At 47.9% G+C, this 22,712-nt stretch overlaps 1 protein-coding gene across 2 annotated transcripts in view; it reads left to right on the top strand.

Annotated features, from left to right (window-relative positions):
- The window catches only part of synpo2b (synaptopodin 2b), a 221,485-nt gene that overhangs the window by 50,723 nt on the left and 148,050 nt on the right, over positions 1-22,712 (top strand). The gene's annotated exons all lie outside the window — the stretch shown is intronic.

Below are 22,712 nucleotides of genomic sequence, written 5' to 3'. Positions count from 1 at the left end.
CTTAATTCCTTTACTGTTCAAAAATCTATCTATCTTTGCCTTAAAAACATCCAACGAGGCAGCCTCAATTGCTTCGCTGGCAGGGAATTGCACAGATTCACAACCCTTTGGGTGAAGAGGTTCCTCCTCAACTCAGTACTAAATCTGCTCCCCCTTATTTTGAGGCTATGCCCCAGTTAGTTCCAGTTTCACCCACCAGTGGAACCAACCTCCCTGCTTCTATCTTACCTATTCCCTTCATAATTTTCTATGTCTCCATCAGAGCCCTTCATTCTTCTAAATTCCAATGAGTATAGTCCCAGTCTACTCAGTCTCTCCTCATAAGCCAATCCTCATAACTCCGGATGAGTATGATTTACTCATGCACAATAACACTCCAGGCTAAACTATATCTATCACTAACACCTATACTTAACTTCGGGTGCCCACTTAGGTCAGAGGAACAATGGCTGTTGTTCGGATCTGAGGCTGTTGGGTTCGAAGAGGTAACAGGAGAATAGCTAAGGTCATCCGTCTGGTAGCAAGCGTTGAACTTGAACTTACTGCTTCTGCTGGTGCTGGTGGATGGGTCTCTCTGCTTGATAGCCAAATCCAAGAGGCTGAACCTTTGGCGGGGGTTCCTTCTTATACTTGGAGGGGCTTTGCACACTTTTAGGCGGGCCTTAAACTTGGTCCCAATTAATTGGGCCGCTTCTTGATCACTGCCTTCGATCTAAGCCAATAAAGGGGTGGGTGCCTTGATGGCTGGGCGTGTCCTAAGTGGCCGCTGGCCTTGCTTTGTTTGTGTCTTCTTGATGGGATAGTGGCGCCGGACTGTCTGGGACAGTATCGGTTACCTGAGCATTAGTCCTTTGTTTCCCGGAGATGGGCCATCAATATGTAAATCGACCCAGAGTTTCGGTTCCGTCTACAGTCTGTCTTCCAAATATACATTCATGCTCTGTGCCTGCTTGTTGCTTTGTATTGTCCATATTTCCCTATAGGCTCTGTGAATGTCCATTTTATATACTGAAAGTGGCCATCCCAGATGGCTACAGCCTCCTCTTCCTCCTCTTCCTCCTCAAACAAGGCCTCATGTCCCTTCACTTCCTCCTCCTCGAGCATGTTCCTCTGCTACTATGCCAGAATTTGGAGGACACAGCAGACCACCATGAAATGGGAAGCCCTCTATGGGGTGTACTGTAGGGCTCCACTAGAGCGGTCAAGATATCAGAACCACATTTTCAGCAGTCCAATGCACTGCTCAATTACAGCACAGGTGGCAGCGTGGGCCTCATTGTATCAGATTTCTGGCCTCCACACCTGCATCATCAGCCATGACCTAAACGGGCATTGCTTGTCCCTCACAAGCCAACCCCTATCCTGTCCTTGAAGACATCGGGGATCTCAGAGTGCCCCAGGATGTAGCTGTCATGCACGCTCCCAAGGTATATATACGTGCATGCAACAGAGATGGTGGTCGTACACAATCTGAACATTCAAGGAGTGGAAACCCTTCCTGTTAATCTAGGGTACTCCCTGGTTCTTACAGGAAGTCATGTGTGCCATCAATCGCCCCCTGGACCTGGGGCATCTTGGCGATCGCAGCAAATCCTGCAGCCCGGGCATCTTGGTGGGCATGAACCAAGTCAAAGGTGAACTAGTCTGATGCCCGGCATATAGAGCATCCGTCATCTCCCGGATTCACCTGTGGGCTAAAGATTGGAAAATGCCACACAAATCCCCGCTTGAGTCCTGGCATGACCTGATGACATAGAGGTTTAAGGCCAGAGTGACCTTCATAGCTACCCGGGAGCGCGTGTCTTCCTCCTTGGGATGCCATGTGCGTGAGGATGTGGCGCAGGTGCCGGACTGTCTCCATGGTGAGACGGAGTCTTCTGTAGCATATGTTGTCTGTCAGCTCATGGAATGACCAGCGACTCCTGTACACCTTGGCTGGGCTCCTCTTTGGGCCCCCTCCTCAGCCTGGTGGATGGCCAGGTCTTTAGGGTGTGCGATGGCTTCCTGAATGTGTGGTTCTGCCTCTAGCCTACATTGGCGTCGCTACCGTTTTTGGCTGCTACAAGCACCTCACTATTATTACCAGAGATCCAGAACTTGCCATTGGGATGGGTTGGGTGAATTGCAAAATGGTTTGCGGCCGGCGCAAATCTCGATTTTGGTCTTTCCTGCTATTTTCGTGCCGGGCGCAATGCGGTTGCTGAATTATGCCTTATATCTTTTCATTAAAGGAAGATTTATGGCCACAATCATGGGGAAGAAAATTGTTCAGGCCTGAGGTCAGATGCTTGTCCAAAATTGGGTCTCACTTGAATAATCCTGATGAGCGCTAGGTGCCAACTAACTGGACATCCAATTTTCTGAAGACCAATTTGTCCATCTGTGACCTTCACAGCAACCTGGGTGTGATGGATAGGGTAGTGGGGGAGGGTGTGCAAGAAATTATGAATGAAAAAGCTGGAGCTTGCAGCGTCACTGTGGAGCTGGGATGGGGGAAGAAGAGTGTTCATTCTGACTCCTCATTATGCTAAAATAAAAATTGAAAAACTTATGTGGTTTATGGGCTCCAGAGGTCTCTTACCTTAATGGAAGCTAGCAGTAGGAATGATAAAGGTTTATTTTACTCCTAACAATAATCTGCCCACAGCAGTAACTATCTACAATCTGAGTTTCTGTTGGGACAGCCAATAATCATTCCCCACGTGAAAAGTGCGTCTTGCATGAGCCCCATGGGGAGATTGATAATGGTTTCTCTGTGGACCTTTTGGGGTTATAACACTTACTGAACCATGATCAGGTCACAGATGACATGGACAATTAAGCAGAACTTGTCTAATGCATCCTCCAATCAGTCTTTAACGTATTTTGTAGCAGGCTCTTAAGTCTGCATTAGGCCCTTCATTGTTAATAATGTTGGGTTCCTTCAACATGAGAATAAATCCAACATCATGTATTAAAAACGTTATCCCCATTGCTTTTTTTAAATGAATGGCTGCTACAAGTCACACAGCTACTAGGTTGGCCCTTCATCAATGAGTTATCCCAGAGAGGTTTCAAGAACAAAATAATTATTTTCTCAGCTTTTGGAATCTCACACCTCATTGTACAGATTCCTGGTAATCACAAAACCAGGAGGCTCACACATCAACACTTGTCGTGCCTGCAAAGTTGCTAACAGGCTTATATCACACAGCGGACTGCCCAGTCCCATGTCTAAAGTGAACCATAGGACATTATTTGCATGACCAGAAGCTTACCTTGCTAGTGGGTCTGGCTAGACAATGTCAGATCCTCAATATTGATACCTCTTTCAACAACTTATATCTGGGACCTAATCAGTCCTGGAATCAAAGTCAGTTCCAAACACTGGATAAACATTCCTTTTGAAGTAATTGTGGAGAAGAATGTTTCCTCAAGTGGCCATTTTGAAATCTCTGTATGCTTTTGAGAACTGAGAAAGCATCAGTTTGCTGTTTTAACATCCAACTGGTAAGTGATGCGACCATTCAGAGACACGAGTTGAAGTAAACTGTGGCTTTAATCGACTTACAACTGAGCCTGCCTGCGACTAGCTGAACTGAAGGCAGGCTCACAAGACCGCAGCACTTTATACTTCCTGCTGGGGGTGGAGCCCCAGGGCAGAGACCTGTACATGCTCCTCATCTCCCCCTGTGGGCAGAGCCGCGCAACGGCTCACAGATGGAGCCCGCAGAGACACAATAATATACAGTGTGAATTTATAGGTTATACATTCACCACAGTAAGCCACCAAAAAGAAGGCCCCTCCAGTAGAACAACAGCCTCCTCATCAAGCCTGTCCCTGCTGGAATATTATCTGCTATCACAAACAGAACCAACCCCACCTCTGTGTACATACTTGTGTTATCAGCACCAACTGAAAATGAACACTACAACACTGGACTTCAGCTAGCTGAACTTAAATGTCTGTGTGAAAGAATTCATCATTGGACCCTGACTTTGGATTCCGAAAATCACGTGAACTAATATTCTTTAGTTCTTGTAGTGTAAAACTCTCTTTCTCTATCCCTTCCATTTTACTGTGTGCGTGTCTGTGTTTGTGTGACTGTGTGTGAGTGTGAGTGGATCGGAAAGTTGCTCACAACTCACGAGTTTTGAAAGCGAAAATAAACTAAAGCTTCTGAGTTCATCCTAACTCGTGTTTGCTGTGGATCATCGTACATGGGGGGTGGAGTCAGACACCGGGGGGGGGGGGTCAGGTTACGATGGGGGATCAGGCCGGGTTGGGGGGGGGGGGGGGGGGGGTCCAGCTGTGTCAGGGTGGGGGGGGGTTGAATTGGGTGGATGTGGGGGATGGACCGGGGGTGGGGTCAGACACCGGGAGGGGGGGGTGGGGGGGCACACATCAGTTCAGGGTGGGGTCAGACTTCAGGGGCGTTGTCCACTCATGCGCAAGCCAGGTTCGGTCCAGGGTTGAGGGGAGCCCCGTGTGGGGATTGGTCTGGGTGTTTAAAATAGTTACAAAGAAGTTTAGAATAGAGTTTATTTCTTGTACCTTTTTTTACATATCTATTAGCGTAACTCTGGCGGAACTGTCTGGAGTTAGCGATTAAAGTCGCTTGAGGTACCCCCAAATCCAGTGCCAGGGAGCCCAGGAGTTACGGCCCAATAACCTAAACTCTTCACAGACAGGGTTGGGGGTAGGAATAAATTGGTACAGTTTGTCTATTTCTCTCCTGTCTGTAATAATTAGCCAATGCAAAGGCTAAGAGGTGGTGCCAGAGATGCCTGAATATCACCGGCAACAATAGAGCATTGAATGGATTTCAGGTGTCCTGTGGACACCCTACATTGCCTTTTGTAACTGTACCTATTTTGTTCCTGCTTCATGATCAAGAAGCAAGGCCAAATTAGCTCTATTTCTTTGCCCCTGTTGAGAGCCACGCTGCAATTCAAAATCACAACTCTTTAAGAAGAATTGTTAATTGAAAATTCTTCTCTCTCCCTTAAAATCTGCTTTTAATGAATGTGACTACTGACCTCCAACTGTTACTTCAACAGACAATTATGGTAGCCCCTTGTTGCTGACATCTTCAAACAGGCTTCTGTTGATTGTCTTTAATAGTTATGGCGATAGGTTGAGAGAACCCGTAGAAATCCACCCCATCCCGAGGAATATAGAAGGGATGCTGCAAAACTGAATCTATTTGGTTGACATTAAGGAATATAAGGGGAAGTATAACTCTTTAGTAGAACATCAAATAGTGGAAAGGAGAAAAATTAGGAACTTTGTGGAAACATTAGAAAACAAATAAAAGGAAATCAGGCTGTTTGTTCTTCTACGGTTACCACAGAAACGACTGTTGGGTTGTCTCAATGTTTTGTGTGGACAACAGTACAGTTGTAAACAGATTGATAGGAAAAGCTAATGACGTACATACTTGGTACAGCCATTTAGTATAGGGTATTTAGGAGTCTCTTCCTGGCACCATTCTCTTTAAGACTGATCGCGTCTTCCTGACTCATTCATGACAAGTAATGGAGATCAGATTAAGGAGATGAATTTCTGCAGAGGTTTTCCTACTCAGAAACTCTACAGAAACTGTAAAGTATTTTAATTATTATGTTCTGATTTGAATATTTCAATCCCATAGAAGCTGCCATTTGGGTGGAACTGCCTTCAAAGAGTAGGTTATGATTTTCCTGCCCAGGCCAGACCAGGTCAGAACACCCCAGAAAAGGGAAGATTTCTGTATATCAGCAATTTACAACAATCTCTCAATTGCTTCTTAATCAATGGGAATCTTGAAGATCTTTATACTAGATCCCCTTCACAGCAGTCACCAATGTTATAGTAGGATCAAAAGGAGGCAGAGGACTGAGAACTTCCTCTCACAACTTATTAAAATGAGAAACATGCAAACAATGTCATTTGAATGCGATTAACAGTCTGGAAGCCTGAATTCCACATGCCCCCCCCCCCCCAAGATATGCTCCGACCCCCAGCAGGAACTCCACCGGGTGGGCCTTGGGTCAAGTATTGAGAAGTGTAGTTATGGGACTGGACCCCAAGTGGGGCTAAGAAGGTTAGCCTATCGCTCACACACCCCTTTTCTGCAGCCAGGTTGTGGAGGGAGGGTCTTCCAAGGAACCTGGGGGTTGGGTGGGCTTGGGGTAAGGGATTGATCCTGGGAGCATAGCCCAGGATGTGAGTTCCTGTGTCTGGACTGGCCCTTCCAGCCCTGGGGTTCCTGAAGATTACTCTTTGAATGATGCCTCTGTTCATCAACATCTTTGTTTGAGCTTTTTAAACTTTGTAGTGACCTTCTCACTCTGATCTGCTGTGCCTATCAGCTGATGAGCAGAATAGATTCAAGCCAGGAAGACTTTCCCTTTTCTCACATTTGCTCCCTCAGCCCTATTCACTCAGAACTACAGCTTTTTGACATGTTTATGACTTCCTAGAAAGCCCACAACATTCAAAAAGCATTGGAATTCCCTGAGATGCTTTGAAATGCTAAGCATTCACTCAATTTCACATTGCAGTGCCTTTAACTAGCCTTTGATTGACAGCTTGAAGGTTTAAACCATCAAAGAACAAAGCAGCACAGGAGGCTTGTTTATTTATCTTTCCCTTCACGCTTGAATGCCTCTTAAGTACCCTCCATTGATCCTAGTAATGTTTAGAAACATCCTTGTTCTGATTGACAGCTGATGGCCACTTCAAAAATACCAAGTGCTTTCACTTCCTCTTTTCTAACTGCAGAAAACACTTAGGGAGGGGTCAGCAGAAGCGGTGACTGAGGGGATGTGGCTAGGGGTGGTGGGTGGGTGGGGGCTGGGTCATTCTCATGGGGAGAGGATGCCCTCCTTGATGAAGGGGTTAGGGATCCCCCCTTGTCAAGGGAAGTCAAAATTTGTACTGTGGGGGATAGTGGGGCCTGTCTCTGGCTGCCAGAATCAGGGCACTTGTTCAAAATAGCAGCCTAAGGGCAGTAAGTGCATAATTTTGCATAATAAAGTTATGAGAATACCACCTCGAGGACGCTTCTTGCATGAGGGGCTTCAATTTCCCAATACAGTACAGATGCCAAATATCAGTGAGAAAGGGAGCAAGAGAGATACAACATTGTATATTGAGATAAAATGACCCGAGCTTACTGAGCCCCCAAGGCACAGTTTTGGAGGTGGGGGGATTTGGAAATTTAGGGCGAGGCACATTGGGTGCATGAAATGAAATGAAAAAATGAAAATCGCTTATTGTCACGAGTAGGCTTCAGTGAAGTTACTGTGAAAAGTCCCTAGTCGCCACATTCCGGCGCCTGTCCGGGGAGGCTGGTACGGGAATCGAACCGTGCTGCTGGCCTGCTTGGTCTGCTTTAAAAGCCAACGATTTAGCCTGGTGAGCTGAACCATAGACACAGGCAATGAAGGTATGTAAAAGGCCAATTAGCCCTCCATTAGGGCCAGCAAAGCAATCTTGGAGAAGACTTGTGGGCCCTGTACTGTCTCAGGAGACCAACAGTGCATCAAAGATGGCAGCTGGTTAGAGGGTCAAAAGCTTTCTTGTAGAAGAATCCTCCTCTGCACTGATGGCGATACCAGCTGGGTGCCTTCATTGTTATTAACACACTGAAGTCTTTTGACAGCTCTTCCATATTGAGATGCCCTCGCCCTTACCATTTGCTCAGCAGCACCCATATCTCCCAATGGGGTGCTGGCTATCCAGTACTGTGGGCCCTCCATTATGTATCTCATGTCTGGGTCCCACACTTCATCGTTAATTGGCCACCTCCTATTGGATCACACCACAGGCTGCACCTCTAACATGAGTGAGGCCAGGGTCAACACTTGCTCTTGACGATCTTTAAAGTGGAGGTGATTCCACCCATTGTGACAAAGGAATTTTGCCACCTTAATACGATGCTCACATGACTAAAGCTTTTTCATGGCTCCCACAAAATGAAATTCTCCAGTGTAGCCCTTTCATCCATCTCCCTCTTTAGATGTTCCCTTAGGCTGAACTCAACAATGTATAATCCCAATGCTCTCCAAAGGTTTAGGCCTAATTGTGACTAATGTACAATTTGCTATGTTCTTATATATGACATTAGACATTTGGAGTTATTTGATTTAAAAATGACTTCAGCCAGCTATGACTTTGAGACCATTCTAATGCTTTGTGACAGTATTGAATGTAACTCACTTCACCCAGTCAGACCCACTTAATGGCTGCTGCCAGTAAAATTAGGAGAGAAGGCCAGAAACACGCATTTTGTGGCCATTATCAGGCCAGCCATACAATGGGCAAAATTAAGCTCAGTGATTCATACATGTATTTCTTTTCCTAATTTAAGTGGCTTTGTTCAGAAGTTAATGAAGCCAAAATATCCTCGGTGGCTTGAAATGTGGACATGTGAGGGTGGCATGTGGCGCAGTGGTTAGCACTGTGACTGTGGCGCTGAGGACCCGGGTTCGAATCCCGACCCTGGGTCACCTGTCCGTGTGGAGTTTGCACATCCTCCCCATGTCTGCGTGGATTTCACCCCCACAACCCAAAGGTGTGCAGGTTAGGAGGATTGACCACGCTAAATTGCCCCTTAATTGGAGAAAAAAAAATTGGGTACTCTAAATTTATTTAAAAATGAAAAGTCGACATGTGGATTGACAGAATCACAGAATAATACAGTGCAGAAGAGGCCCTTTGACCCTTCAAGTCTGCACCGACGTATTAAAGACACCTGACCTGCCTACCTAATTCCATTTGCCAGCACTTGGCCCATAGCCTTGACGTTCACAGGTGATGATGCTCATCCAGGTATTTTTTAAAAGGATGTGAGGCAACCCGCCTCTACCACCCTCCCAGGAAGTGCATTCCAGGCCATCACCACCCTCTGGGTAAAAAGGCTTTTCCTCAAATTCCCCCCTAAACTTCCTGCCTCTCATCTTGAACTTGTGTCCCCTTGTAACTGACTCTTCAACTACAGGAACAGCTGTTCCCTATCCACTCTGTCCATGCCCCTCATAACCAGGTCGCCCCTCAGTCTTCTCTGTTCCAGCAAAAACAACACAAAAATGAAAAAAATCGCTTATTGTCACGAGTAGACTTCAATGAAGTTACTGTGAAAAGCCCCTAGTCGCCACATTCCGGCGCCTGTTCGGGAAGGCTGTTACGGGAATCGAACCGTGCTGCTGGCCTGCTTTCAAAGCCAGCAATTTAGCCCTGTGCTAAACAGCCCATACAAGCCTATCCAACCTCTCTTCATAACTTAAATGTTCCATCCCAAGCAAAATGCTGGTGAATCTTCTCTGCACCCCCTCCAATGCAATCACATCCTTCCTAACACAAAGACTGCACAAAGTACTCCAGCTGTGGCCTCACCAAAGTTCTTTACAACTCCAACATGACCTCCCTGCTTTTGTAATCTATGCTCCGATTGATAAAGGCAAGTGTCCCATATGACTTCTCACTGCCTATTAACCTGCCCTTCTGCCTTCAGGGGTCTATGAACAAATACGCCAAGGTCCCTTTATTCCTCTGAACTTCAAAACTGTCAGGCCATTCATTGAATTCTTCCTTGTCACATTATTCCTATTACACCTCACACTTTTTAGGGTTAAATTCCATTGCCACTTTTCTACCTACTTGTCCATCCCGTCTGTATCTTCTTGTAACCCAAGACACTCAAACCTCAAATTCACTTTTTTTTACATAGATTACACAGAGCATACAGTGCAGAAGGAGACCATTCGGCCCGTTGAGTCTGCACCGACCAACTTAAGTCCTCACTTCCACCCTATCACCGTAACCCAATAACCCTCCTAACTTTGTTTGGACACTAAGGTCAATTTTAGCATGGCCAATCCACCTAACCTGCACGTCTTTGGACTGTGGGAGGAAACCGGAGCACCCGGAGGAAATCCATGCAGACACGGGGAGAACGTGCAGACTCCATACAGACAGCAACCCAGCGGGGAATCGAACCTGGGACCCTGGCGCCGGGAAGCCTCTTAAAAAAAATTTAGAGGACCCAATTATTTTTATTTTCTTTCCAATTAAGGGGCAATTTAGCATGGCCAATCCACCTAACCTGCACATCTTTGGGTTGTGAAGGTGAAACCCACACAGACATGGGGAGAATGTGAAAACTCTACATGGACAGTGACCCAGGATCGATATTTTAACCCAGGTCCTCAGCACTGCAGTCCCAGTGCTAACCACTGCGTCACATGCCCCCCTCAACTCACTGTTAACCACCTGGCCGATGTTTGTGCCATCCGCAAACATACTGATCCTATTCCCCACATAGTCATCTATGTCATTTATATAAATGACAAACAATAGGGGACCCAGCACAGATCCCTGTGGTACGCCATTGGATACTGGTTTCCAGTCACTAAAACAGCCATCTGTCATCACCTTCTGTCTCCTATAGCTAAGCCAAATTTGAATCTACCATACCAAGTTACTCTGTATCCCATGTGCATTTGTCTTCTTTATAAGTCTTCCATGTGGGACTTTGTCAAAGGCTTTGCTAAAGTCCATGTAAACAAACCAACTGCACTACCATCATCTACATCTGGTCGCACTGCTCAAAAAAAATCACTCAAATTTATTGGGCATGACCACCCTCTGAAAGATGGAGGCACTAACCATTCTAGTCTCACTCATTAGTGAGCCATTAAGGCAAACCCGGAGAAGAAGTAACGAGAATCCAGACACCAGTAGCTCACCTTATACGGTGTAAGATCCATTAAACTCTCAGTCCGTCTGTTAATTTATGTTGAGGGAACAGTAGTAACAGAAGACAGATTCCATGGTATAAATCACAGCTTCATGCCTGCCAAGCTATCTGAACTCTGGATGAACTGCAATTCATACTATCTATCTACCGCATCACTTCTTGAAGATCTGCTGAGAGACTGACAAGGTGTTTCATCCAAAAATCCCTGCGGTTGTCATACTTGAAGAAACATAGGGGTGATATTGATCTTCACCAGTTGCGCACGAGGGGCTCACCCCTCAGCAGTCAGTTTCGCACTGGACGCAATTTTCCTCTTCATTGACTTCAGTGGAAAAGGAAATCAGGCGTAGTGTAACACAGGCTGCTAATTCACGATGAGCCCTTTTTACTTTACCGGCAAAGACAATTTTCACTCCCACGTTCAAGGAAAATAAATTTTACATCTCTGTGGGAATGCGCCTCTTTTTATTGCCTTGCTGTACCTTCCTGTTTATACAACATTTTCAAGTCACAAGCAAATATAACCAGATCATTTCAGCCTGTTATGGCATTACTTTCCATGTACAGGAAGGGAAAGGATGTATTGGATGCACAGTATTTGAGATGAATTGTAAATCTGGACATGATAAATTCAGGTGCAAGTTTCAGATCAAAAGGGACCCAGTTTCTTTAATATTCATTCATGGGATGTGGGCATCTCTGGCTGTGGCAGCACTTGTTGCCCATGCCTAATTGCCCTTGAACTGAGTGGTTTGTTCAGAGGACATTTATTGGAGTCACGTATAAAGCAGACCAGGTAAGGACAACAGATTTATTTCCCTAAAGGACATGAGTGCACCAAATGGGTTATTACAACAATCATTTCATTGGGCTTTTAATTTTTTTAATGAATTCAGATTTCATCATCTGCTGTTGTGAGATTCGAACCACTCTCTCTGGGTTATTAATCCAGGGGCAATAGCACAACGCCACTGCATTTGAATCTAGCAACGCATTGTCAACTATATCACACAATAATATGCCCCAAAGTAATCAACACCCAACAATTTGTGATGGCAGATAATTTTCTTCGGGATTTACATCATTCTCCCACAGCGGTGCCGTGGTTTCCTTCTAGATACCTAGAAATATATAGCACTGCAAAAGTGTCAAGTATCTCGTAGAAAAGGATGTGAGTCAGAAAAGGGCTACAGCACTGCATTAGGAGAGGATGAGATTAAAGAAACTCAGTGCCTGTCGGCCACATTCTTCAAGAAAATAAGTCAGGTTGGACAGCAATGGTTCATGGGGATGTTGATGCGCTTTTTAGCAACAACTTCTTGTGAGTGCACCAACTGGTGAACTTACTACAGCGACAATTCAAAGAGAAAAAAGGGAGGTTTAGTATGTTAGCTGCTAAGGTACTCATTAAGTTAAACACCTTGTGAAGGTGTAGAGGTTATGAGCGGGATTCTGCGACCCCCCGCCAGGTCGGAGAATCCCCGGGGAGGCAGCGTGAATTCCGCCCCGCCGCTCCAACGCAGGCTGCCGTATTCTCCGGTGCCGGTTTTCAGGCGGGTGCTAGGATCACGCCATGCCGATTGGAGGCTGTTAGTAGCGGCCCCCCCGGCAATTCTCCAGGCCCCGATGGGCCAAGCGGCCGTCAGTTTCTGGCCAGTCCCGCCGGCGTGAAATGGACATGGTCCCACATGGCGGAACCTGGCTGGTAGGCCGGCTGGTGCGGTCCTCGGGGGATCGCAGGGGGATCCAGCCCCCAGGGGGGCCCCCACGGTGGCCTGGCCCGTGATCGGGGCCCACCGATCTGTGGGTGGGCCTGTGCCATGGGGGCACTCCTTCCTTCTGTGCCAGCCTCTGTAGGGCTCCACCATGGCCGGCGCGGAGAAGACACCCCCCAGCGCATGCGCAAGAACACGCCGGCTGGTCTGCGCATCCGCTGAGCCATGCCAGTGGTTCTCCGCATGCACTAACTCGTGTCAGCCCCTCGGCACCGGTTGGCCCGGCACCAACCCCCCCCGCCGCCGGCTTAGCCCCCAGAAGTGCGGAGGATTCCGCAACCTCTGGTTGGCCTGACACCGGAGTGGTTGGCGCCATTTGTTTACGCCGGCGTGGGGCCATCGGGGGTTTGAGAGAGTCCCGCCCTGTAAGTATCTCTTGTCCTGCTGGGTAAAATAATTATACCTCCAAACCCAGTATTTAGAATGCCTTTATTAAGATAAGAATGAGGTCAAATATATTTCCAGCATTGAATAGTTCTGCAGATGGTCATTATTTAGGTGGGTAATTGTGCAAAGGGGCTGTTTAGCATAGGGCTAAATCACTGGCTTTGAAAGCAGACCAAGGCAGGCCAGCAGCACGGTTCAATTCCTGTACCAGGCGCTGGAATGTGGCGACTAGGGGCTTTTCACAGTAACTTTGTTTGAAGTCTACCTGTGACAATACGCGATTTTCATTTTCAGTTCAAAATGTACAGATAAACCAAATATGAGGAAAGCCGAACCTCCAGTTTAGATGCACTGTCTGACTATTTATATCACTGGTGCTATTGGCTGAAGGAAGGTTGTTCACCATTGCATCTGGGGCACAGATGATGTGGCTATTGTAACATAAGTAGGTGGCTACACAGATACTGGATGCATTAGTTTTAATTTTCCAAATTTCCTAGATTCTGGAAAGTTCCATCAGATTGGAAAACAGCAAATGTAACTCTTCTATCAAGAAAGCAGGGTGACAAAAAGCAGGTGGCTGCAGGTCAGTTAGCCCAACATCTGTCATAGGGAGATCTATCATAACAGTAGTGCATCTCAAAAATATTAATGCAATCAGGCAGAGTTTACATTGCAAAAGTGAAATCATGTTTGACTAATTTATTCGTTATTTGAAGAAGTAGCAGGTGACGTGGAAAAAGGGGGACCTGCAGATGTGGTGTACTTTGGATTTCCAGAAGGCCCCATCAAAAGATACTGTACAAAGTAAGAGCTCATGGTGTAGAGGTAATAGATTATCCTTGGTGGAGGATTGGTTAGCTAATAAAAAGTGGAGAGTAGGGATTAAATAGGCCATTTTCCATTTGGCAAATTCTAACTAGTTGAGTTCCCCAGGGATCAATGCTCTGGCCTCAACTATTTATAATCTATATGAATGACTTGGACAAAGGGACTGAATTTATGGTTACTAAACATGCAGATCATAGATGACACAAAAGTGGTGCAACATTGTGGGCCGAAGGGCCTGTACTGCGCTGTATGGTTCTATGTTCTATGTTCTAAAAGTAGGTAGGAAAGTAATTTGTGAGGAGGACATAAGAAATGTGCAAAGGAATTTAGATAGATTAAGTGAGTGGGCAAAAAAATGGTAGATAGAATTTACAGTCCAGAAGGAGGCCAGTCGGCCCATTGAGTCTGCACCGGCTCCTGGAAAGAGCACCCTACCCAAGCCCACACCCCCACCCTATCCCCACAACCCAGTAACCACACCAAACACTAAGGGCAATTTTGGACACTAAGGGCAATTTAGCATGGCCAATCCACCTAACCTGCCATCTTTGGACTGTGGGAGGAAACCGGAGCACCCGGAGGAAACCCACGCACACACGGGGAGGATGTGCAGACTCCGCACAGGCAGTGACCCAAGCCGGGAATCGAACCTGGGACCCTGGAACTGTGAAGCAATTGTGCTAACCACTATGCTACCGTGCTGCCCGTAAAAGATGAAATATAATGTGTGAACCTGTCCACTCTGGCAGGAAGAATATGTTTCAATATGTTTCAATAAGGGCAGCACGGTAGCATGGTGGTTAGCATCAATGCTTCACAGCTCCAGGGTCCCAGGTTCGATTCCCGGCTGGGGCACTGTCTGTGCGGAGTCTGCACGTCCTCCCCGTGTGTGCGTGGGTTTCCTCCGGGTGCTCCGGTTTCCTCCCACAGTCCAAAGATGTGCGGGTTAGGTGGATTGGCCAGGCTAAATTGCCCTTAGTGTCCTAAAAAATAATGTTAATGGGGGTTGTTGGGTTACTGGTATAGGGTAGATACGTGGGCTTGAGTAGGGTGATCATTGCTCGGCACAACATTGAGGGCCGAAGGGCCTGTTCTGTGCTGTAATGTTCTAAAAAAAAAATACAAAAGTAGTACATTATTTAAATTGAAAGAGATTGCAGAACTCTTGAGGTACAGAATAATCTGGGTGTCAAAGTACATGAATCACAGAAAGTTAGTATACAGGGAAGGAAGTTGTCTGGAAAGCAAATGGAATGTTGTCATTTATTGCAAGGGGAATGGAATATGAAAGTAGGGAAGTTTTGCTATAATCACACAGGGTATTTGTGAGTCCATATTTGAACTGCTGTGTACAGTTTTGGTCTCCTTATTTAAGAAAGGATATAACTGTGTTAGATACAGTTCAGAGATGATTCACTCAATTCCTGGGATGAATGATTCATCTTATGTGGAAAATTGGTAAGGTTGGGCTTGAATCCTTTGGAGTTTGGGAGAATGAGAGGTGTTCATATTGAAACATAAGATCCTGAGGGTGGATGCTGAGAGGATGTTTCTCCTTTTGAGAGAGGGTAAGACTAGGGGACACAGTTTAAAAATAAGGAATCTCCCATTTAACAAGGAGATGAAGAGATTTTTTTTCTCTCAGAGTGTCATCAGTATTTGGAATTCCCATCCCCAGAGAGCAATGGAGACAGGGTAATTGAATATGTTTAAGGCTGTGTTAGATATTCTTGATTGACAAGGGAGTCAAAGGGCAGCATGGTGGCACAGTGGTAGCACTGCTGCCTCACTTTGCCAAGGACCTGGGTTTGATTTCGGCCTTGGGTGACTGTGTGGAGTTTGTATGTTCTCCCATGTCTGTGTGGGTTTCCTCCAGATGCACTTGTTTCCTCCTACAGTCCAAAGATATGCAGGTTAGATGAATTGGCCATGCCTAATTGTCCCTTTTGTGTCCAAGGATATGCAGGTTAGGTGGATTGGCCATGCTAAATTGTCCCTTAGTGTCCAAGGATGCGCAGGTTAGGTGGATTGGCCTTGATCAATGTGCGGGGTTACAGGGATAGGGCAGGGGATGTGCCTCGGTGAAGTGCTCTTTCAGAGGGTCAGATGTAGGGCTTCTATGATTAGCCATGATATTGGGGGTAAACAGGAAGTGAAGTTGAGGCATTAATCAGATCAACTATGATCTTATCAGATGGCAGAACAGGCGCAAAGGGTCCAATGTTATAATGTCACAATATTTAGCAGGCCTGTAGCATCTGTAAAGAGAGAAACAAAGTTGATATTTCATCACAATTTCATCAGTGACTGTCGTGCCTTCCTGTTCTGCAGTGGGAAAGAGAAATCAATGATGGAATAGAACATTAGAAATAGGAGCAAAAGAAGACCATATGGTCTGTCCAGCCTTCTCTGCCATTCAACACAATCATGGTTGATCTTAGGGTACAACTCCACTTTCTCACCTGCTGTCTATGTCCCTTGAAAGACCAAAATCTGTCCACCTAAGCCTTAAATCTATTCCAAATTTCAGCTTTCACAGTCTTCTAGGGTAGAGAATTCCAAGGATTCACAACCATTTGGAATTTTTCCTCATCTCAGTCCAAATGATTGCCCCTAGACTGAGACTATGCCCCTATGTATAGATTCCTCAGCCAGGAGAAACAGCCTTTCAGTTCTACCCTGTCATGCCCCTTCAGAATTATCTATATTCTAATTGGATTACCTCCACCCCCCATCCTTCTAAATTTCAGGGAATATCAGCTCAATTTACTCGGCACATCATCATTAACAGTATCGCATACCAGGAACCAATCTAGCGAAACTTTGCTCTACTTCCTGAAAGACAATTATATCCCTCGTTAGACTTGGGCCAGGATTTTCCAGCAGCCTGCCATTGACCGGCAGGTTCCTCGCGGCACAGCGGGTGAGTCATGGAAAACGCCATTGCCTTCAGTGGGACTAGAAGATCCCTCCACCGGTCAATGACAAGCTTTCGCCACCGCCGGAAAACCCGCTGTGAGGGAGGGGGGAAGGGGGGGGGGGGGAATCTCAGCCATGAAGACTAAAACTATACACAATAGTCCAGATGTGGTCTCACCAAAGCATCATGGAATTATAGTAATACTCGTTCCTCTGTTATCTAATCCGTTTCAATAAATGTCAAGATCCTATTTGCCTTGCCAAATGTTTGCTGTACCTGCATACAAAAATGTACTTTCCTTGTACTGTGCATCCAGGTCCCCTTAAACATCATAATTTACAAGATTCATGCCTTGCATTAACATTTACAATTTCACAAACTCAGATTACCATTAACAGCTTTTATCTTGAGAAATCTTCTCATATTCTTTTTAAGGCTGCAGCGATCAAATTTTGTGACCATGGATTATCCCTATCAGCTCTGTGATATGTATCAAATTGAACCACACATTATATCCAGCAATTTTCTATCTAGCACATCTGTGAGCATGGGGTCCAGAACATTAAGTGAACACCTCATTTTTTATGACCCTCAAGTGCAAATTCATCCTTCAGTTATTTCCTTACAAGGTTTATGCTCATGCTGCTCACTCACACTCATTTTGAGGGGAAGTCTAATTATGCCTGTATTTAGCATGATTCCAGCCATTAGTAGCTCTGCATACATTCCTAATATTTGGATAGTGGCCATGAACAGTGATATTTCCACCTGGTACAAAAGGGCATTCAAGGGAAGTTGCTTAAAGTTCCAATTTAATGAGATAGAAAGGAACAGTTTGATTTAAAAAGAATAATGATATGGATCCAAACATCCATGAGGTGCCACATTTCAGCATAAGTGCCAAGATGATCTTCCTCAAGACCTGTGCCTCTGTTATCACCAAATATCATTGTGTTGGAGGAGGTTTCACATTTTAAGTATGTTTAAAGCACTTTGTATGTCCCTCCTGTTCAAGAGTCCTGAGCAGTTTCTCCACCTAGAAAATGACTACATGTCCTGGACTGAGTTCCTCTTCTTAAAGGACATCAGAGGAACAGTAATGTCAGTGGAAGCAACAACCCTCGCACATTTTTCCTCTTTTTCTATGGGTATCATTCTGCACTATCCGGCACCATCATACATCTGCCAAAGATGTATGGAACAAATGGCTGATACATCAATTGGCATAGCCAATAGGTTATTTCCTTTGCTACTGACCAGGAACTATCCATGCTACTGCCCAATTGCTACATTTCCCAAAGTACGCTGGGAAGAAGAGAAAGAGTAAAAGCAGCAGTAACAACGTTACCTAGCAACACATTGTGGCATGCATCATAGAACATAGAACAGTACAGCACAGAACAGGCCCTTCGGCCCTCGATGTTGTGCCGAGCAATGATCACCATACTCAAACCCACGTATCCACCCTATACCCGTAACCCAACAACACCCCCCTTAACCTTACTTATTAGGACACTATGGGCAATTTAGCATAGCCAATCCACCTAATCCGCACATCTTTGGACTGTGGGAGGAAACCGGAGCACCCGGAGGAAACCCACGCACACACGGGGAGGACGTGCAGACCGCACAGACAGTGACCCAGCGGGAACCGAACCTGGGACCCTGGAGCTGTGAAGCATTTATGCTAACCACCATGCTACCGTGCTGCCCACTTATGCATCCTTGGACAAAAATACCTGAAAAATGGTACTATTGGTTAATATAATTTTTATTGAAATTTTCACAAAATATAACAAAAAAAAAAGAAAAACACAATAACCCCCCAAAACCAAAGCCCCCCCCCCCCCCCCCCCGTAACTACAAAAAGAAGAAATAGGTAAGCACCCGGCATATTCAATAAACACATGTACACATTTCTCCCCTACCCGAAACAAACCCCCCCCCCCCCCCCCCCCCCCCCCACCCCCGCCCCCGGGTTGCTGCTACTGCTGGCCTATTTTCCTACCATTCTGCCAGGAAGTCAAGGAAAGGCTGCCACCGCTTAAAGAACCCCTGTACTGATCCTTCAGGGCAAATTTCACCCTCTCCAATTTGATGAACCCCGCCATATCATTATCATAGTATTTACAGTGCAGAAGGAGGCCATTCGGCCCATCGAGTCTGCACCGGCTCTTGGAAAGAGCACCCTACCCAAGGTCAACACCTCCACCCTATCCTCATAACCCAGTAACCCCATCCAACACTAAGGGCAATTTTGGACACTAAGGGCAATTTATCATGGCCAATCCACCTAACCTGCACATCTTTGGACTGTGGGAGGAAACCGGAGCACCGGGAGGAAACCCACGCACACACGGGGAGGATGTACAGACTCCGCACAGACAGTGACCCAAGCCGGAATCGAACCTGGGACCCTGGAGCAGTGAAGCAATTGTGCTATCCTCTACGCATCCTTCCACAGAAGAAGAATCCTCCGCCGGGCTACTAGGGATGCAAAGGCCAGAACACCGGCCTCTTTCGCCTCCTTCACTCCCGGCTCCACTGCAACCCCAAAAATTGCGAGTCCCCAGCCTGGCTTGACCCTGGATCCTACCCCCTCGACACCGTGTTTGCTACCCCTTTCCAAAGTTCCCCCAGCGCTGGGCATGCCCAGAACATATGGGCATGGTTCGCTGGGCTCCCCGAGCACCTAGCACACGAAAAACCTACTCATCCTCGTCCCGGCCATGTGAGCCCTATGTAGCACCTTGAACTGTATGAGGCTAAGCCTCACACAGGAAGAGGAGGAATTCACTCTTTCCATGGCATCCGCCCACGTCCCCTCCTCAATCTCCTCACCCAGCTCCTCTTCCCATTTACCCTTCAGATCCTCCACCGAGGCCTCATCTACCTCTTGCATTACATGGTACACGTCCAAAATCCTCCCTCCTTCAACCCACACCCCCGAGAGCACCCTGTCCCGTACCTCACGTGGGGGCAGCAGAGGGAACCCCTCCACCTGCCGCCTGGCAAACGCCCTAACCTGCATGTACCTAAACATGTTCCCCGGGGGAGCCCAAACTTCCCCTCTAACTCACCCAGGCTCGCAAACCTCCCATCCACAAACAGGTCCCTCAACCTCCTAATGCCTACCCTGTGCCAGCCAAGAAACCCGCCATCAATGCTCCCTGGAACAAACCGGTGGTGCCCCGTATCGGGAACTCCCATCAAGCCCCCCACTTCCCCCTATGCCGTCTCCATTGCCCCCAGATTTTGAGGGTAGCCGCCACCACCGGGCTCGTGGTATACCTCGTTGGAGGGAGCGGCAACGGCGCCATTACCAGCGCCTCCAGGCTCGTGTCCACGCAGGGCGCCATCTCCACCCTCTTCCATGCTGTCCCTTCCCCGTCCATTACCCACTTACGCACCATCGCTGCGTTGGCAGCCCAATAGTACCCACAGAGGTTGGGCAGCGCCAGACCCCCCCCCCCCCCCCCCCTATCCCTGCCCTGCTCCAAAAACATTTTTCTCACCCTCGGAGTCCCATGTGCCCATACAAATCCCGTAATATTCCTGTTGACCCTCCTAAAAAAGGCCTTCGGGATAAGGATGGGGAGGCACTGGAACAGGAACAAAAACCTCGGGAGCACCATCATCTTGACTGACTGCACCCTGCCAGCCAGCGATAGCGGCAACATGTCCCATCTTTTAAACTCCCCCTCCATTTGTTCCACCAGCCTAGTGAGGTTAAGTTTGTGTAGGGACCCCCAGCTCCTAGCCACCTGGACTCCCAGGTACCTAAAGCTCCTCCCTGCCCTTTTCAGTGGGAGCGTACCAATCCCCTCCTCCTGATCCCCCGGGTGCACGACGAACAACTCACTCTTACCCAGGTTGAGCTTGTACCCTGAAAAGCCCCCAAATTCCCTCAGAATCTTCATCACCTCCGACATTCCCCCCACTGGGTCCGCCACAAATAGCAACAAGTCATCTGCGTAAAGTGACACTCGATGCTCCTCCCCACCCCGCACCAGACCCCTCCACTTCCTCGACTCCCTCAACGCCATGGCCAGGGGCTCAATTGCCAATGCAAAGAGCAAGGGGGACAGGGGACACCCCTGTCTCGTCCCCCGGTACAACCGAAAGTACTCCGACCTCCTCCTATTCGTGGCTACGCTCGCCATCGGGGCCTCATATAACAGCCTCACCCAACTGACAAACCCCTCCCCGAACCCAAACCTTTCCAGCACCTCCCACAACCCTATCAAAGGCCTTCTCCGCGTCTAATGCTACCACTATCTCCGCCTCCCCTTCTACCGCCAGCATCATGATAACATTCAGAAGCCTACATATATTGGTGTTCAGCTGCCTTCCCTTCACAAACCCCGTCTGGTCCTCATGAATGACCCCCGGCACACAGTCCTCTATCCTTGTGGCCAACAGCTTGGCATCCATATTTAACAGCGAGATCGGCCTATATGATCCACACTGCAGGGGGTCCTTGGTCCCGTTTAAGGATCAAGGAAATCAGTGCCCGTGACATAGTCGGGGGGCAAAGCCCCCCCCTCCCTTGCCTCATTAAAGGTCCTAACCAACAGGGGGCCCAGCAGGTCTGCGAACATTTTATAAAATTCGACCGTGAACCCATCCGGCTCTGGCGCCTTCCCCGACTGCATGCTGCCTATCCCAGTGACCAGCTCCTCCAGCTCAATCGCCGCCCCCAGCCTCTCCACCTGCCCCTCCTCCACCTTCGGAAATCTCAGCCTATCCAAAAAGCGCCCCATCCCCCCCCCCCCCCCCCCTCCACCGGGGGTTCGGACCGGTACAATTCCCCATAAAAGTCCCTGAAAACCCCATTAATGTCCACCCCCCCTTTGCACCACATTTCCTCCCCTATCCTTCCCTCCACCAATCTCCCTGGCCGCATCCTGCTTACGGAGCTGATGCGCCAACATCCTACTCGCCTTCTCCCCATATTCGTACACCGCTCCCTGTGCCTTCCTCCACTGAGCTTCCGCCTTTCTGGTGGTCAGTAAGTCGAACTTGGCCTGAAGATTACGCCGCTTCCTCAGCAATCCCTCCTCCGGAGCCTCCGCGTATCTCCTGTCCACCCTCACCATCTCTCCCACCAACTTCTCCCTCTCTCTTTGCACTCCCCTCTTCCTATAGGCTCGGATGGAAATCAACTCCCCTCTAATCACCGCCTTCAATGCCTCCCAAACCGTCCCCACTTGGACCTCCCCATTATCATTGGCCTTTATTTACCTCTTGATACACCCCCGAACCCACCCGCCCACCTCCTCATCTGCCAGCAGCCCCACCTCCAGGCGCCAGAGCGGTTCGCTGGTCCCTCTCCTCCCCCAACTCAAGGTCCACCCAGTGCGGGGCATGATCCAAAATGACTATGGCCGAATACTCGGCATCCTCCACCCTCAAAATCAGCCCCCTGCTCAGAACAAAAAAATCGATCCGGGAATAGGCTTCATGCACGTGGGAGAAAAATGAATACTCCCTGGCCCTCGGCCTTGCAAACCTCCAAGGATCCACCCCTCCCATCTGGTCCATAAACCCCCTCAACCCCTTAGCCGCCGCGGGCCTCCTGCCCGTCCTGGACATGGATCGATCCAATGGGGGATCCAGCACTGTAATAAAGTCCCCCCCCCCAATATCAGGCCCCCCGTCTCCAGATCCGGAATGCGGCCCAACATGCGCCGCATAAAACCCGCATCGTCCCAATTTGGGGCATAGACATTTACCAGCATCACCCGCTCCCCCTGCAGCTTGCCGCTCACCATCACATACCTCCCGCCACTGTCAGCCACCACCTTCGATGCCTCAAACGACACCCTTTTTCCCACCAGAATCGCCACCCCCTGATTTTTTGCATCCAGCCCCGAATGAAACACTTGGCCTACCCATCCCTTCCTCAGTCTAACCTGGTCCGCCACCTTCAGGTGCGTCTCCTGGAGCATAGCCACGTCCACCTTCAGCCTCTTCAGGTGCGTAAACACCCGGGCCCGTTTGACCGGCCCTTCCAGCCCCCTCACATTCCAAGTTATCAGCCGGATCAGAGGGCTCCCTGCCCCCCTCCCCTGC

The sequence above is a fragment of the Scyliorhinus canicula genome, chromosome 3, assembly GCF_902713615.1.
Source record: "Scyliorhinus canicula chromosome 3, sScyCan1.1, whole genome shotgun sequence".
In the NCBI taxonomy this organism is placed as follows: Eukaryota; Metazoa; Chordata; class Chondrichthyes; order Carcharhiniformes; family Scyliorhinidae; genus Scyliorhinus; species Scyliorhinus canicula.
The sequence above is the reverse complement of the archived record's forward strand: the minus strand, read 5'-3'. Positions and strand labels throughout refer to the sequence as shown.